We start from the raw sequence: 16,722 nt of genomic DNA on the forward strand, positions 1-16,722 counted from the left end.
TATATGGTGTAATGAGTTGAACATCCAGTGGAGGTTTGGAAAACGCCAGTTGTACATGTGAAAGTGATCGCTACCGATGTTTGGTGTATTACCTGTGCCTTGGAACACCTTTGAATCCACGCTCGTTTTGACTATTCTTAATTGATGGTCAGAACGTTCCGGTAAGCGGACGCCCTTATCTTGTGCACCTGGTGGTCTTTTCCTCTTCTTTGATCCTATTTTGGTGTTGGACTTTTCGGTTCTCTGCCTTTTGGGATTCATCATATCATCTTATTTTGTGGGATTTACAAACTGATCTTGATTAGACTTTTTTCACACAAAATGTTTTGATTTATGTTGGCGCTGTACTTTTTCTATTTATTTCTTGTGGTTCTATTTACCTATGTACTGGCAGCCTTTATCCATTCATTTATATTTCATGTCCATTATTAAGTTGTAGTGTGACCTAGCGCGGTTGGTTCGTTGTTTACAATTGTAAAGTGTTGGAATCGAAACCCACATATTTTACCTTGTAAATGCGGATCTTTATTGAGTAGTTAATTCCTTGATTAAAGATTAGTGTTTACCAATTGAAACATTTTGGAATGACCAAATGGTGACATCAACTGGGTAGAGAGGCTCTCTGCTTGCGTGAATCTGTCAGCTGAGCTTATCCCCTGGAGCATCCACAGCTGAGACTCAGGTGGATTGCGAGTGCTCTCCTCCCTCCTTTTCAGTAGTCCAACTTATACAGTGCCCTGAAGCTACTAGCTGCTTATACCTAATATGAGCAAAGTACTCAGTTAATATACAGTATATACAGTATCTCACAAAAGTGAGTATAGCCCTCATTTTTGTAAATATTTTTTTTATATCTTTTCATGTGACAACACTGAAGAAATGACACTTTGCTACAATGTAAAGTAGTGAGTGTACAGCTTGTATAACATTGTAAATTTGCTGTCCCCTCAAAATAACTCAGCACACAGCCATTAATGTCTAAACAGAAAAGTGAGTACAGTACTCCTAAGTGAAAATGTCCAAAAAGTTGGCCCAAAGTGTCAATATTTTGTGTGGCCACCATTATTTTCCAGCAGTACCTTAACCCCCTCGGGCATGGAGGTCTGGTGACATGCTTGGCCAGTCCGTCACCTTTACCCTCAGCTTCTTAAGCAAGGCAGTGGTCATCTTGAAGGTGTGTTTGGGGTCGTTATCATGTTGGAATACTGCCCTGTGGCCCACTCTCCAAAGGGAGGGAATCATGCTCTGCTTCAGTATGTCACAGTTCATGTTGGCATTCATGGTTACCTTATTGAACTGTATCTCCCCAGTGCCGGCAGCACTCATGCAGCCCCAGACCATGACACTCCCACCACCATGCTTCACTGTAGGCAAGACACACTTGTCTTTGTGCTCCTCACCTGGTTGCCGCCACACATGCTTGACACCATCTGAACCAATTAAGTTTATCTTGGTCTCATCAGGTCACAGGACATGGTCCCAGTAATCCATGTCCTTAGTCTGCTTGTCTTCAACAAACAGTTTGCGGGCTTTCTTATGCATCATCTTTAGAAGAGGCTTCCTTCTGGGATGGTAGCCATGCAGACCAATTTGAGCCAGTGTACGGCGTATGGTCTGAGCACTGACAGGCTGACCCCCCACTCCTTCAACCTCTGCAGCAATGCTGGCAGCACTCATATGCCTATTTCCCATAGACAACCTCTGGATATGACGCTGAGCACATGCTCTCAACCCCTTTGGTCGACAATAGTGAGGCCTGTTCTGAGTGGAACCTGTCCTGTTGAACTGCTGTATGGTCTTGGCCACCGTGCTGCAGCTCAGTTTTAGGGTCTTGGCAATCTTCTTATAGCCTAGGCCATCTTCATGTAGAGCAACAATTCTTTTTTGCAGATCCTCAGAGAGTTCTTTGCCATGTGGTGCCATGTTGAACTTCCAGTGACCAATATGAGAACACACCTGCTCCTTATTCACACCTGAGACCTTGTAACACTAACGAGTCACATGACACCGGGGAGGGAAAATGGTTAACTGGGCCCGATTTGGACATTTTGACTTGGGGGTGTACTCACTTTTTTTGCCAGTGATTTAGTGGTTTAGACATTAATGGCTGTGTAATGAGTTACTTTGAGGGGACAGCTAATTTAAACTGTTATACAAGCTGTACACTCAGGACTTTACATTGTAGCAAAGTGTCATTTCTTCAGTGTTGTCACATGAAAAGATATAATAAAATATTTACAAAAATGTGAGGGGTGTACTCACTTCTGTGAGATACTCTACACATCTGGGATTTTTGAAAGTGCTACCTATTATTGTTATAGTGTCCTGATTGCCACCACACCAGTACAGTGTCACCAGAGCCAGTGTAAGCTATCAACACTGTTCTGATCGCTAGCCACACTGGTGCCAGTGTCACCAGAGGCAGTTAAGCCAGCAACAGTGTCCTTATCACTGCCACAGCACTATAGTGTCCCTATTTGCATTGTAAGCCAGCACTAGTAACCTGATAGGCAGTTCCAGTATCATCAGGTACCAGTAGAACCACAACCCAAAATGTACACTAGTTAAGAGGGCATTTCAAATTCTGAGTAAGTAGGAAGATTTCATGGTCAGATTCAAAGTATGAATCTGTAGAAAGCAGTGGATCAATAACACTCACCTCTGACTCTGAGGATGAAGGGTTAGCTGCTAAGAGTTAAGCATACGATTACACCAATCCCTGAACATCTTACTGAATTGCAGCAGACAAGCACCAGCAGTGTGGTCCGTCCTGGTGAAAAATGTAAATTGTAGTCAGGAAATGAAATGTATAATTAACTCCCCTTGAAGGCCTGAAGGCGCTCCTTGGATTTTGAGCCCCTTTATGCAGCTAGACTCTATGCAGCATATGTAAAGTCTTACATATGTGGTATCCCTATACTCAGTAGAAGTAGCACAATGTGTTTGGGTGTAATTCTAAGTATACACATACTGAGTGTTAGAAATATCCTATTAATTGACAAATTTGTGTATTACAAAATAAATAAATACATTTTCATTTTCTTTCTGCATTTTCTAATAGCTCGTGGTGAAAAATAAAATCTCTAAAGGACACAGTATGCCTTTTAAAAAAAATACCCTGGGGGTTGGATTTGCAAAATGTGGTCATTTTGTGGGTATTATTTAATTATATAGCGCCATCAATTTTCAAAGCACTGTACATATGTATTGTACATTCACATCAGTCCCTGCCCTCAAAGAGCCTACAATCCAAGGTCCCCAACTCACAGTCATACATACACATACTAGGGCCAATTTAGACAGGAGCCAATTAACCTGCCAGCATGTCTTTGAAGTGTGGGAGGAAAACGGGGTACCCGGAGAAAACCCACACTGGCACACAGTGCCGCACTATTTTCATAATGTGACGGGGTGCAGAAAGAAGTTCCCCACCTGCCGTCACAGGGAGGAGGGGGATTTGGGGTGTGAGAGGCAGATCTGGAGCATGTTACACCCGAATTATGGGTGTAACGTGTAACAACCCCTTGAAAGCTGAACTTATCCTTTAAAGATTGCTGTGCATAAATGAAAATGTTATATATATATATATATATATATGTGTGTGTGTGTGTGTATATATATATATATATATATGTTGTTCATATACATTTTTACTTATTAAATTGATTCAGTAGAATGTTTGAGATTGTACACTAGTAGATTTTTTTGAACAAATGTTTATATGAAAATTCTCAGTACGTTTGTTGACTTGGCAAATGTCTGCCAGAAGTACCTCAGAAAACGTATGCTTTTGACATTTAGTTTTAAAGTGAATGGACTTTCACACGTTTTGTCAATTTGAGAAACAATTTTCATTCTGCTTCTTTGAATTTTCTCATCATTTGGGTCGAAAACGAATGTGGATTTGACCCCACTAACAATTGGAAAATTGAATTAATGTTCATAAAATGATGCGTACGTCTTTTGACTTCAAGTGGTTGTACCACCCCGGTACCGTTATTTAGAGCCGACGGTCGGCTCTCTTGTAATAACAACCGGAGCAGCTAAGCAGCAAACGTTCCCCCCAACTGCCTTCCGTGGCTCATCTGGGCTCTCCCGCTCCACCGGGAGACCCTAGCGACCAGCTGGCACATAAGCTGGCTGGCCGGAGGCCTGAAGAAAGCTGGGATCGCCTTGGATATGGTAACCCGGAAGCAGTGACATGACATCACTTAAAGGCGCCATTTTTTAAAAATCGAAAGTATTCAAAAACACTGATCCTTGCGTTTTGAATGTTTTCAAGTGTTAAGGATGGATTTGGGGTCTTATAGACTCCAGATCCCTCCATAAAGAGTACCTGTCACGTGCCTATCTCTGTCACTTGGATGTTTACATTCCTTGTGACAGCAAATAAAGTGTTTAAAAAAAAAACATTTAAAGCAACAGTGTAAAAATTAAAAAATATATAAATAAATAATTGAAAAATGTAAGGTGCCCCCTGTTTATTATCTATTTATTCGGCGTGACAGCATCTTTTATATTGTACAAAAAAATTGGGCTATGTATTGTGTTTTTTTGTATTACAATTTTAAAAAGTGTATTTTTGTTTCCCACAAAACTGCTTTTGAAAAACCACTGTGCAAATACCGTATGACAATAAAAATTGCAAAACCCAGCAATTTATTCTCTAGGGCCTCTGCTTAAAAAAATATATATATCTCTTTTCTCTTTACTCCACCTTTCCCCCCCCCTCTTCCCTTCCCCCTCCTCTCCTTCTCCTGTCTTCCTGTCCCTCTCCCCCCCTCCCTTGACCTAATATTTGAAAATCTCTATAGAGAGCCTGTTTATAACACAACACAAGGATGCATTATGCTCTTTATTTTTTGCTCCTACCTCAGTCCGTCGGACTGCAGACTACAGTTGGTAATGCCTATTTCTTATGTCTTGAGTTGTACCTCATGATGTTCCATGTTGTAACTTTTATTGTTTACTTATTATTGCTGTTCTTCAGGCCGTATTTATGGTCCAGTGCTGTGTTGCTTATGTGCCTTATTATATAAATAAAGAATTTGGAAAAAAAAAAAAAGAAATACAATGTTTTGGAGTTTTAACTAATTTTCTAGCAAAAAAACAGATTTTAACGTGTAAACAAAAAGTGCCAGAAAATGCCTGGTCCTCAAGTGGTTAAACAAACTGCTGCTAACATACATGCAAGTCCTGCATTTTCAGAAATATGATTTCTGTATTAAGCCCCCAAGTTTGTAATAAATTTGAAAAATGGAAAACTGATTTAAATGAGGATCAGACTTAAGACAGTAAATGAGGCCTTTTACTTGTCGGTAAAAGGGTTAAGCGGGGGGGGGGGAGAGATACCTTTTAATATAACATTACTGCTGTACTAGTTACTGTGTGACTTTCTTCATTTTACAGGACAAACCATAGTAACAGAGTCTGACAGGTGTAAACTACAGATCACAGTTGACACGAATACAATTGTGGATGCAAATTCAGTAAAAAGCAATGATTGAAAGGAAAATTAAATTCTCTCTTGTCCCAAACCAACAAAATTAAATATCACTGAGCCTAAATAAGGTGAGTGTTTTCTTTATTCTGTTGATCAAATATGTGTGAACTGATAAGTAAAAAACAAGCAAAAAAAAAAGAATGTGTATGTAAAAACATATACGGTATGTTTAAAAAAAAAAAAAAAAAGCAAAAAGATTAGTAAAGTGGTCAAAATCCAAGTGTAAAACTTGCATATAAAAACATAAATTGGTGCAAAAGTGATTACACAGAACTATGGATAAATATACAGTATATTATAAAATAACCATGAATAAGTATAAATTAGCTTTTGTACCAATAATAAGAACAAGAGAAAATAGTAGGTAGCTCATTATAAGGTAAGAAATTTTGCCTTGTGCCATCCAGAGATTTATCTACAATCACCAATTGTAGTTTGTACAAATTCTGCATCAACCAGTTGTTATTGTCTTCTCGGTAATGACCTATGTATTTTGTAAAAAATCATAAAATATTGTTATAAAATATCGGCTAATAAACTTACAAAATCTCTAATTGAAATAAACAAATGAATAAAACTGACAAAAAATCAGTGTTTGACTTTTACTCCAAGCACTGGTACAGATAAATATAATGTACTACAACTGCAAATAAAACATTGGGAAATAAATAAAAAGGATAAAAAGTAAATAGAAGGATCTGACAGAAATGAGAAAAGTAGTGGATGGCAGAGCTGAATTCCCATCCTTTTAATAGAATATAGTACCGTGCAAACGCCAGAAGTTAAAGTGGTACTAAACCCAGGACTCTGCATTCACTATATCTGGTCTCCCACAGTACACAGAACATGGAAATGCAATTATTTTAGTAAATATAAACTGCTAAATACTTTTTCTCATTAACAGTATATAGCAATGTTGTGACTTCTATCAGTTTCTTCTGCCTAAAGCTTGTAGGAGGAGTTTTCATTCTCCCCTGATCCCCAGTATGGACAGTGCTGATTGGCCCTGTGCTGATCACATGCACTTTCCCAAGAAAAAAAAAAACTCTCTAGCAATACACACCAAACTGAGCATGTGCAGCATGACTCCAAATTCTCTGTTCTATCATGAGATGGGTTGGAGTCAGTTAAAGAAGAGGAGGAACAGAAAAGACAGGATCACACAGCCTTTATACACTATGCAGAGGATTAGCCCCTTAGGTTCCACAGTGAGTATAACAAGCATGCTTTACTGCATATACAGACTGATTTTACTGTTGTGGGTTTAGTAACACTTTAACAAAACATAGTAACTGCATAAAAAACGACCACTTGTGTCTTAGAGCTTTTTTTATTTCATTTTATAAATGTCTTAGTTTTGCACCTTTATAATGTTAAAGAGGTTGTAAACCCAAATTTTTTTTTTCAACCTGAAAGAGAAACCCATAATGAGCTAGTATGCATCGCATACTAGCTCGTTATGAAATACTTACCTTAGAACGAGCCCCCGCCGTACCGCCCGCTTACCTCTTCCGGGATCGCGGCATCCGGCCATCTGATTGGCCGGAGCAGCGGTGACATCCCTCGGTCACGGCATGGAGCTCTGAAGGAACGTCACCAGTGGCCGTTCCTTCAGAGCGCGTGCGCGCCAGTGATGTCACTGGCTGCATGTAAGGTAAATATCTCCTAAACGGTACATGTTTAGGAGATATTTACAGTACCTATAGGTAAGCCTTATCATAGACTTACCTATAGGTACAACTTGCAGAGGAGGGTTTAGGTCCTCTTTAAGCTTTTCTTAATGTACAAACATATAACACATCTTGTACTGAACCGCATAGGGCCTTGATTTGGTCGCAGAATGATATTTATTATATTTCCTAAGTTTTATTTAGGGAACCATAGAAAACAATACACAATTTTCTGCTGTTATTCCATAGATTACTTTACCATAGTTTAGGCAGTCCCAACGTCTAATACAACATAGTTACATAGTTACAAAGTAGTTGAGGTTGAATAAAGACATCAGTCCATCCAGTTCAACCTGTACGTGTGTGTGTGTGTGTGTGTGTGTGTGTGTCAGTGGCCTGATAATTTCCCATAACCATGAATGTTGTGATCTGTGTGATGCATGTCCAAGAGTCTTTTAAAAGTTGCAATACTCCCCGCAGCTACCACCAATTGTGGAAGAGAGTTCCACATTCTCACCGCCCTTACAGTGCAGAACCCCTTACGCAGCTTAAGGTTAAACTACCTCTCCTTCTATCCAAGAACAAACCTTGAGGTTGATGCCTGCAGACCTTAGTTTGTAGATTAAGCATTTGGGGGGAACTGTGTCGAATGCCTTAGCAAAATCCAGATACACCACATCCACAGGTCTCCCCCTATCCAGTGGTGTATGTAGGTGGACTAGTGGACTATGCGACCCGCTATCTGGAGGCTGTGGCTCTAACAAATATACACGCGGAGACAGTGGCTGAGGCGCTGATGCGGGTCTTCTCCCGGATGGGCTTTCCCAGGGAGATAGTTTTGGAATCCGGGCACTCAGTTCACTGCGGAAGTCACCCAACAGCTTTGGAGACTGTGTGGCATCAAGCCAATCATTAGTTCTTCCTTCCACCCCCAGACAAATGGTCTATGTGAAAGGTTCAATGGCACATTGAAACAAATGCTCCGAACTTTCACAGCCACAAGTCGGGACTGGGAGAGATTCCTGCCGCACCTGCTATTTGCTTACAGGGAGGTGCCACAGGAATCTACAGGATTCTCCCCCTTCGAACTACTGTTCGGACCCCTTGATTTAATCCGGGAACACTGGGAAGGAGCAGTAGGTGAGGATGGTACCCCTGTTATACCCTATGTGTTGGAGTTCCGTGACCGCTTGGAGGAACTGACTCAGAATGTGCGTACTAACCTCCAGGCGGCGTAGACTCGCCAGCGCCAATGGTATGACAGAGGCGCCAGAGGACGTAGCTTTCAGACTGGCCAAAAGGTTTTGATTTTAAAACCTGTTCGCCACGACAAGCTACAGGCTGCCTGGCAGGGCCCATACCAAGTAGTGGAGAAGAGGTGCGACACCACTTACGTGATTGGTCCTTGCTCTGGGAGTGGGGGGAGACGCATGCTCCACGTGAACATGCTCAAACCCTACAATGAGAGAACGGAGGATGTGGCTGCAATCTGTGCGCCCGCCTTCGACGAGTTTGAGAATCTTTCCTTACCAGACCTTCTGGGGGAGGATGATGTGATTGGCACCTTAGATGAGGTTCAGCTGGGGGTAAGGTTAAACCCCCAAGAACGCATCCAGGCACGGCAATTGCTAACCACGAAGGGAGCAACATTCTCAAACGTACCTGGATACACTCCACTAGTGATGCACCGAGTAGACACTTTGGAACAGACTCCCTACAGAATACCTGAGGCTGTCAAAGAACACATGAGATGGGAGATACAAGAGATGCTCCGTCTCGGAGTCATAGAACCCTCTGATAGTCCTTGGGCTTCTCCGGTGGTCTTGGTACCGAAGAGGGATGGAACTACCCGCTTCTGTGTAGACTACCGGAGACTCAATGACAAAACAGTATCAGATGCTTACAACATGCCCAGGATAGACGAGCTCTTAGATCGAATAGCCAGAGGTCAATACCTCATGACCATCGATCTATGTAAGGGATATTGGCAAATCCCCCTAGCCCCAGATGCCATTCCCAAGTCGGCCTTTGTCACCCCCTTTGGGTTGTTCCAATTCAAGGTCATGCCATTCGGGATGAAAAACGCCCCAGCCACGTTCCAACGGATGGCGGATCAGCTGCTTGATGGCTTCCAAGATTATGCATGTGCATACATGGATGATATTGCGATTTTTAGTGAGACTTTGGAGGAGCATGTGAGACACATAGGAGCGGTGATAGACCGGATCAGAGAGGCCGGTCTTACCCTCAAACCAAGCCAATGTCATATTGGGATGGCGGAAGTGCAGTACTTGGGACACCGGGTGGGGTGTGGGAAACAAATGCCTGAACCCGCCAAAGTTGAGGCAGTGGCCAACCCCCCGTACCAAAACCCAGGTTTTAGCATTCCTAAGGACGGCTGGCTACTACCGCAAATTCGTCCCGAACTACAGCACCCTGGCAAAACCCCTCACTGACCTGACTAGAAAAAACCTACCCAGCCAAGTAGTATGGGCCCCAGATTGTGAACAGGCATTTCAACAGCTCAAACAGGCCCTTGTTAATAGTCCTGTACTAGCGGCCCCCAATCCTTCTAAACAATTCCTTGTTCACAGAGATGCTTCAATGTTTGGATTGGGCGTGGTATTGAGCCAGGTCGGAGAAGATGGCGAAGAACACCCTGTAGCTTACTTGAGCAGGAAGCTTTTCCCCAGGGAAGTGAGCTACGCCGCCATAGAAAAAGAATGCCTGGCTGTGGTGTGGGCCCTAAAGAAGCTTCAGCCCTACTTGTATGGACAACAGTTCACCCTACTCACAGATCACAACCCGTTGGTATGGCTAAACCGAGTGGCAGGGGACAATGCCCGGTTGTTGCGCTGGAGTTTGGCGTTACAACCGTATGACTTTACTATTCACTACCGCCCCGGAAAACAGAATGGCAATGCTGACGGGTTATCGCGACAAACTGAACTGGAAAAATGATCTGTGAGTACTCCCCAGACATCCCCAAGCCGATCCGTTATGGATCAGACTGTGTATGCCGGCTTGTGGTTAAGGGGGAGCAGTGTAGCGGAATGGACACTGAGAGTGTGTTTTTTTTGTTGAAAGAGTGAGGGAGCAGTGTCCCTCAGGAGATGGGTGGGGGTTTGTTATTGTTAGATACCTGCAGTCTATTGTTCCTGTGAGTAAGGTTATTATGGGATGTTCAGCTGTGTGTGTGGGATGGCTCGAAGAGGGAGAGGTTTTCCTAGAATGTAGATCCCTTGTCTTTTCAATAAACAAACTTAGTCTAGTTTGACTTCCAGAGCTGTGTGTCGTCCAGTTACTGGGGGAATTTTGCCTTGGATATTTTAGTACTTCCTCAGCTCCAAGGATTATACAGCGGAGATACCTAGGCTGGGTATTGGAGCTCCGTTACAAAAGCGTAGTCTATTCTGGAGGACAATTTGTAGATGTTAGAAAAACAAGAGTAAACCTTCCGCTGGGGGTAGTTCCACCGCCAAACCTCCTGGACACCGGCCGACGCTGCCCAGTGGAGGAGTTCACCCAAAAAGGCCTTGGGGGGCGTTGGTCTGTCCAGGTGGGGGGAGAGAATGGGGTTAAAGTCCCCCAGCAGAAGCATCTTAGCGGGACTATAGGCGGAAATCTTCTCCAGGATGGTTTAGAGGACCTCTGACTTGAAAGGTGGGGGGACATAAATGCCCACCACCACATACCTCTGGTGCCACAGGGAAAGTACTAGGATGACGTACCTGCCCAGGGGGTTGGTATGAATCGCTTCCACTACTCCTGGCAGGGAACCTATGCATTAGAATCGATACCCCTCTAGCATATGTGGAGTAAGATGCATGGAAAGCCTTTTGAACCCACGGCTTCTTCAGGGATTGCAACTTGCTGCCCACCAGGTGCGTCTCCTGTAGTATCATGATGGAAGGGTTATAGGACTTCACATACTGAAATAATAGTGCTCGTTTAAATTTAGAGTTCAGGCCACGCACATTCCAGGAGAGCACCGAAAAGGTGCTCTGGTTACGTGACGCAATAGTAAGGGGAGGAGGATAGACCTGCAGTAGCAGGTACACGGCTAGGCGGTTGCATCTGGTGAGCAGCAATGAGGCAGGAACCCATGCACCAAACAAGTAAACACAGAAAACAAAAAAACAGAGTGAAGTACATCAGAACAAAACACCCTGAGCCACCAGGGCTCGCCCTACCATTACCTGGGGTCCCCCAAAAATGCATGGGGGAGGCCAGTGAACAGTCTATACCCAAAACAGAGAAGAAAAATGAGCACTAGCGATGCTACTAGAGTCCATTGGCAACTGCCACAGTCTTAACGCTGGGGGGAAACCAGCAAAACAGTTCAAAAACTACTCCTAGTATAAACCAGAGAACAGCTCCAAAATGGTGGGCATCCAGCGTGACAAGCTGAGACAAAGTTCGGGAAATGGCAGGAGGGGGGTGAAGGGAGAAGTGGCAAGTCAGGCGAAGGGGGGCATCCGGCCATCGATGGAGGGAAGCAAGGCACGGGACAGGAGCCCCTCAATACATGGAAGAAGGCACTCCGATACAAGCATGAAGAGAGGGGTAGGTGGTTTGAGCAGAGATGGTGTAGACAAAGTACAAGGAGGGCCACATCAGGAGAGACAAGGGGGGCCATGCCCGTATACTTGCGGCAATCCCGAAGTCGTGAAGTCAGGCAGGGAAACATCCACCCGGAGGCAGATGATTAGCGAACATCCAGCCAGGAGGCCGCTGCCTCCGGAGTGTCGAAGAAGCCGGCACAGTCTCCGTCGATCACCCGGAGCTTGCTGGGGTAGAGGAGACTGAACATTATGCCCTTGTCTCGCAGCTGTTTCCTAATATCAGTGAAAAGGCGACGTTTGCGCTGCACCTCCGGCGAGTAGTCCGGGAACAACATTACCTTGGCGTTTTCAAAACGGAGGTCTTGCTTGGCTCTACACGGCTAGTAGATGGTCTCTGTCCCGGTAGTTAAGGAGCTTAAGGAGAAATGGCCGAGGTGGCACCCCCGGGATTGGACCCTATGCGCCCTCTCCACCACTAAAGTAGGTGGCATGGCGGGAGATCCAGCAGGGAGGTCAGAAAGGTTTCCACAAATTCTGCCAGTTTGGTGCCCTCTGCCTGTTCCCGCAGCCCCAGGATCCGGATATTATTGCGCCTGAGGCGATTCTCTGTATCAACAGCCCGGTCCTGGAGTGCTTTGACCTGCAGCTGAAGGGCATGTAAGTCCCCGTAATCAGCACGCATGAAGTCCTCCAGGTGAGAGATGTGGTCTTCTGCCTACGACATCCTAGAGCGGAATTTATCGAGGTCATGTTGGATAAGGCTGATGTCGGTGGCCAGGTAGTCGACCTTGACCGTGAGGGTATCCTTACATGCCTTGATGGCTTCCAGGATATCGGATGGGGATGGATCTGAGGAGCCGTCTGGGCCCTGTTCAGTTTGAGTGCCGGCGGACATGCAGGGAGAAGAAGGCCTCGTGTCCAAGATGGCCGCCACGGGACCCGGAGGGCGGCAGGAACTCCCAGAGGTTTTAGAGGATCGCAGCTTCCCCAGTGACAGCGGAGGAACCCGCAAGGCGCCGCTCGCCTTCCTGGAACCCAGTGCTAAGGGGTGCCAAGATGAGAGATGGATGCCGATGAGGATGGAAGGATAAGATTAGGATCGGAGCTCCAGCCCAGTGCGTCCGCTCAGCTTCACGTCACGGCCACGCCCCCAAATGTAAAACATTCTTTAAAAAAAAAAAATGCATATTCTACAAAAATATAGTAATTTTCCTCTAATGGGACTTTAAGGGAAACCAAAGTTTTAAATGTATAAAATACAGACTTTATTACAATGCCATAAAATACATATTAATTGAAATCAGTAGTAGCCAAAAATCTATAATAGCATATTTGTGCAAAAAATGTTAATCAACTCAAAGTGGTACTCCCAGATCTAATTTCTACTGTACAACTATAATGTTCTTGATTAACCGCCTATTCCATAGACTGAAAAATCTAATGCTTTTGGAATCTTTAAATTTCAACCATCTTTATCAGGGATAATGTACATGCTGCTCCTTTTGAGATTGAGCCTGAAGACCGGAAACTGCAGTAAAGCTAATCACTTTACAGGTGCAAGATTTAATAAGGCTTAGCAAGAATTGCACCAACCTTCCCTCTTCCTGCCTTTTGCATAAGAACTCATCAGAGAGCAAAGGCAACAGATCCGCACATCAGCTCTCCCAAATGCAAGCGGCATGTAAAGCTTAATCACTTAAGCCCCAGGCCTATTTCGGACAGTTTTTCTTTACAAGTTAAAATCAGTATTTTGTTCTAGAAAACTACTTAGAACCCCCAAACATTATATATATATTTTTTAGCAAAGACTCTGGAAAATAAAATGGCGGTCATTGCAATATTTTTTGTCACGCGGTATTCGCGCAGCGTTCTATAAAATGCCATTTTTTTGGAAAAATTAAAAAAAAAAAACTCACCAGTAAAGTTAGCCCATTTTTTTTGTATATTGCGAAAGATGATGTCACGCTGAGTAAATAGATACCCAACTTGTTACGGTTTAAAATTGCGCACACCCGTGGAATGGCGACAAACTACGGTCAATAGAAATTTCAATAGGCAACGCTTTAAAATTTTTTAACGGTTACCAGTTTAGAGTTGGAGTGTAGCTCTTTTTTTTTTTTTTAATTATTGCTCACGCTCTGCTGATCGCGGCGATACCTCACATGTGTGGTTTGAACAGTGATTTTATTCGCGGCTCGACTTCCATATACGTTTTCTTTAGTGCGCGAGCTAATGGCGACGGGGGCGGCTAAAAATGTTTTTTTTTTTTCCTATTTATTTAATTTTTTTTTAACTTTATCACAGGTTTTTAAAAAAAATAATCTGTTCACTTTTATTGCTGTCACAAGCAATGTAAACATCCCTTGTGACAGCAATATGCAGTGACAGGTACTCTTTATGGAGGGATCGAGGGTCTAAAAGACCCTAGACCCCTCCACTACACTTCCATGTATTCAAAATGCTGAAAACTGCATTTTTAAATACACTTGTTTTTTTAATCTGCCGCCTTTAGCAGCAGAGTAACCCGCACGTGACGTCATGGAGCCGCATCCGGCTTAGATCAGGACTCCATCCAGCCGGCGGACGTGCCAGCTGGGTGCTCGGGTCTCCCGGTGGGAGGGGAGACCCGGGTAAATCCGGGGAAGGCGGCGGGAGGGGAGACGTCCCCTGCCGCTCGCCGGGGTAACGATCGAGCGGCTCCCAAGCCGCATCGGTCATTACAGCCGGAAAGCCGACCGCCGGCTCTAAACAACGGTACTGGGGTTATGCCTCTAGCAAGAGGCATCACCCCGGTATAACCCCGCAAAGTCAGCTGATGTAAATATAAGTTACTTTGCGGTAAGTGGTTAAAGTGATTCTAAAGTCTTGTTGTTTTTTTTTCTTTAAAAATAACAAACATGACAAACTTACCTGCTCTGTGAAGTGGTTTTGCACAGAGCAGCCAAGATTGTCCTCTTCTTGGGTCCCTCAGGGGAGCTCCTGGCCCCTCCCTACTGTTAAGTTCCCCCACAGCAAGCAGCTTGCTATGGGGGCACCCGAGCTAAGCCACAGCTCCCTGTGTCCATTCAAACACAGAGCCGTGGCCTGTTCCCACCCCATTTTTTTTCCCCTCATTGGCTGACTGACTTTGACAGCTGCGGGAGTCATCGCGTACAATGCAGGTCCAGCAGTCAACTAATTTAAGTGAGGACACCATGGGCCAGCCTACAACTAAGAGTGTGGGAAGAGATGAGGAAAGCACTGAATGCTGGGGGAGTGAGGGATAGTGTTAGTAAAACTGCTTTCTATGCTTCTACCTTGAAAGAAAAAAGAAATAGCATTTAACCCTTGCAGTTCAGGGGGGGGGCACTGCAAGGGCAACTTTTGATCCCCCGCCAAGTTCAACTTTAGTTCAATTTTAATAGGCTCTGTCAACAATAACAATAAGCATGAGATTGCTGGGATGAACAAACAATACCTTTAGAGGTGAGGTAAGATATAAATCTATGATGATTTCCAGATACCTAGATTATTATTATTATACAGGATTTATATAGCGCCAACAGTTTGCGCAGCGCTTTACAATGTGAAGGAAGACAATATCTGTAATACCTAAAGTGGGATACACACTAGTAGAAAATCTGCCGAAAATTCCCATCCGAGGTAAAATCGTACGATTTTCGGCTAGTGTGTACACAACTTTCAGCAGCCGATGCCGACATTTTCAACAAAAAAAAGGAACATACACCAAAATTTTTATCGTCCGTCCCCAGACAACCAATTTTCGTTTAATGTGTATGCAGTACGTCCACGAAAAATCGGATACGAAAGACCACGCATGATCTGAAGTTGCTGATGACCCGGAAGTCTAGGAACAAATGTCCCAAAAAATAAATCAGTCGAGAAATTTCGTGAACATTATGCACTTTCAACTAAAAATGGTTGGGCACACAGGCCGGAGCCGATAGAGAGGAGGAGCCGTGCGGCCGGACGAGGAAGGAGCCTCCGCTGATCGGGTCCCCTGTCTCCAGTGTGATTGGTCACGCCAAGGGAATACTTCAGCAAGAGTATACATTTTAAACGGAAATTACACTATATGAGTTTCCTTCCTTACGGTCCTACACTATTGGTCCATCTGGGGGAGACTGAATTTTGGAAACTAGCCATTCCCAAGGAAAAAGAAAGGATTCCATTTCCACACCGGACTAAGTGTGTTTGACCCACATGCAGTATTGCTAGGGGGTCCTGGCAGTCTGGTAAGTGGAAGTATCCATAGGGAGTGGACCCTCACAACATCGCACTTTATTTTGGCACTGAATGGCACTGATTTGCATAATAAGGAACACCTAAGCACATTGCACTTTCACTGGCCACTTGCTTAAATTGGACTTTTCAGGGACTTTTTATATACATTATATATTTTATTTATACCTTCATATTGATTTATTCTAGGATTGTTTTATTTACATGGAATTATTGAATTCTGATTTGCACTGTTGTGGCACTTTAGAGAGATCTAAGGGTGTTGTTGCATAGCAAAGTGGATATAAGTTTTGCACCTTTGCACAGTTTGCACTTTATAAAAAATATTTTTTTATACTTTATTTAGTACACCTATTTTGCGCGGTGTATCACCTTTTTGTTATTTTAAATCACAAGATTTTTGAGCAGTGACACTTTAGGTTTTGTGTATCCTTAGCGCAGAGATATTGTATTTGGTTTTAAAAATTGTTATGACCGCTGAGCATGAGAGAGAAAAATAGGAGGATATTTCGTCCGATTTTCGTCAAGTGTGTACGAGCCTTAAGCCCTGTTTCACACAGGTTTCAGCTTGTATAAGGGCAGTGTGAACAGCAAGCTTTGACAAAGCATTTTCAGAGCTTTTAGCAAGCTTTGTTGAAGCTTTAAGGCCCCTTTCACACAGGGTGTCCGTCAGCCAGACTCTGTTTTTCTCAGCGGGGGATCGGTGGTGTGCGGAGACAGAGCTGTCGGGTCCCCTTGCATC

The 16,722-nt window shown here is 43.9% G+C and overlaps 1 protein-coding gene across 1 annotated transcript in view; it reads left to right on the forward strand.

Moving 5' to 3' along the window:
• The window catches only part of JSRP1 (junctional sarcoplasmic reticulum protein 1), a 169,156-nt gene that overhangs the window by 125,855 nt on the left and 26,579 nt on the right, over positions 1–16,722 (forward strand). The window contains exon 3 of the mRNA XM_082247442.1: positions 5,410–5,571. The gene's annotated coding sequence lies outside the window, so the exon portion shown is untranslated. The remainder of the gene's footprint in view (positions 1–5,409; positions 5,572–16,722) is intronic.

Source organism: Pelophylax lessonae (genome assembly GCF_965119305.1).
Source record: "Pelophylax lessonae genome assembly, chromosome: 1".
Lineage (NCBI taxonomy): Eukaryota > Metazoa > Chordata > Amphibia > Anura > Ranidae > Pelophylax > Pelophylax lessonae.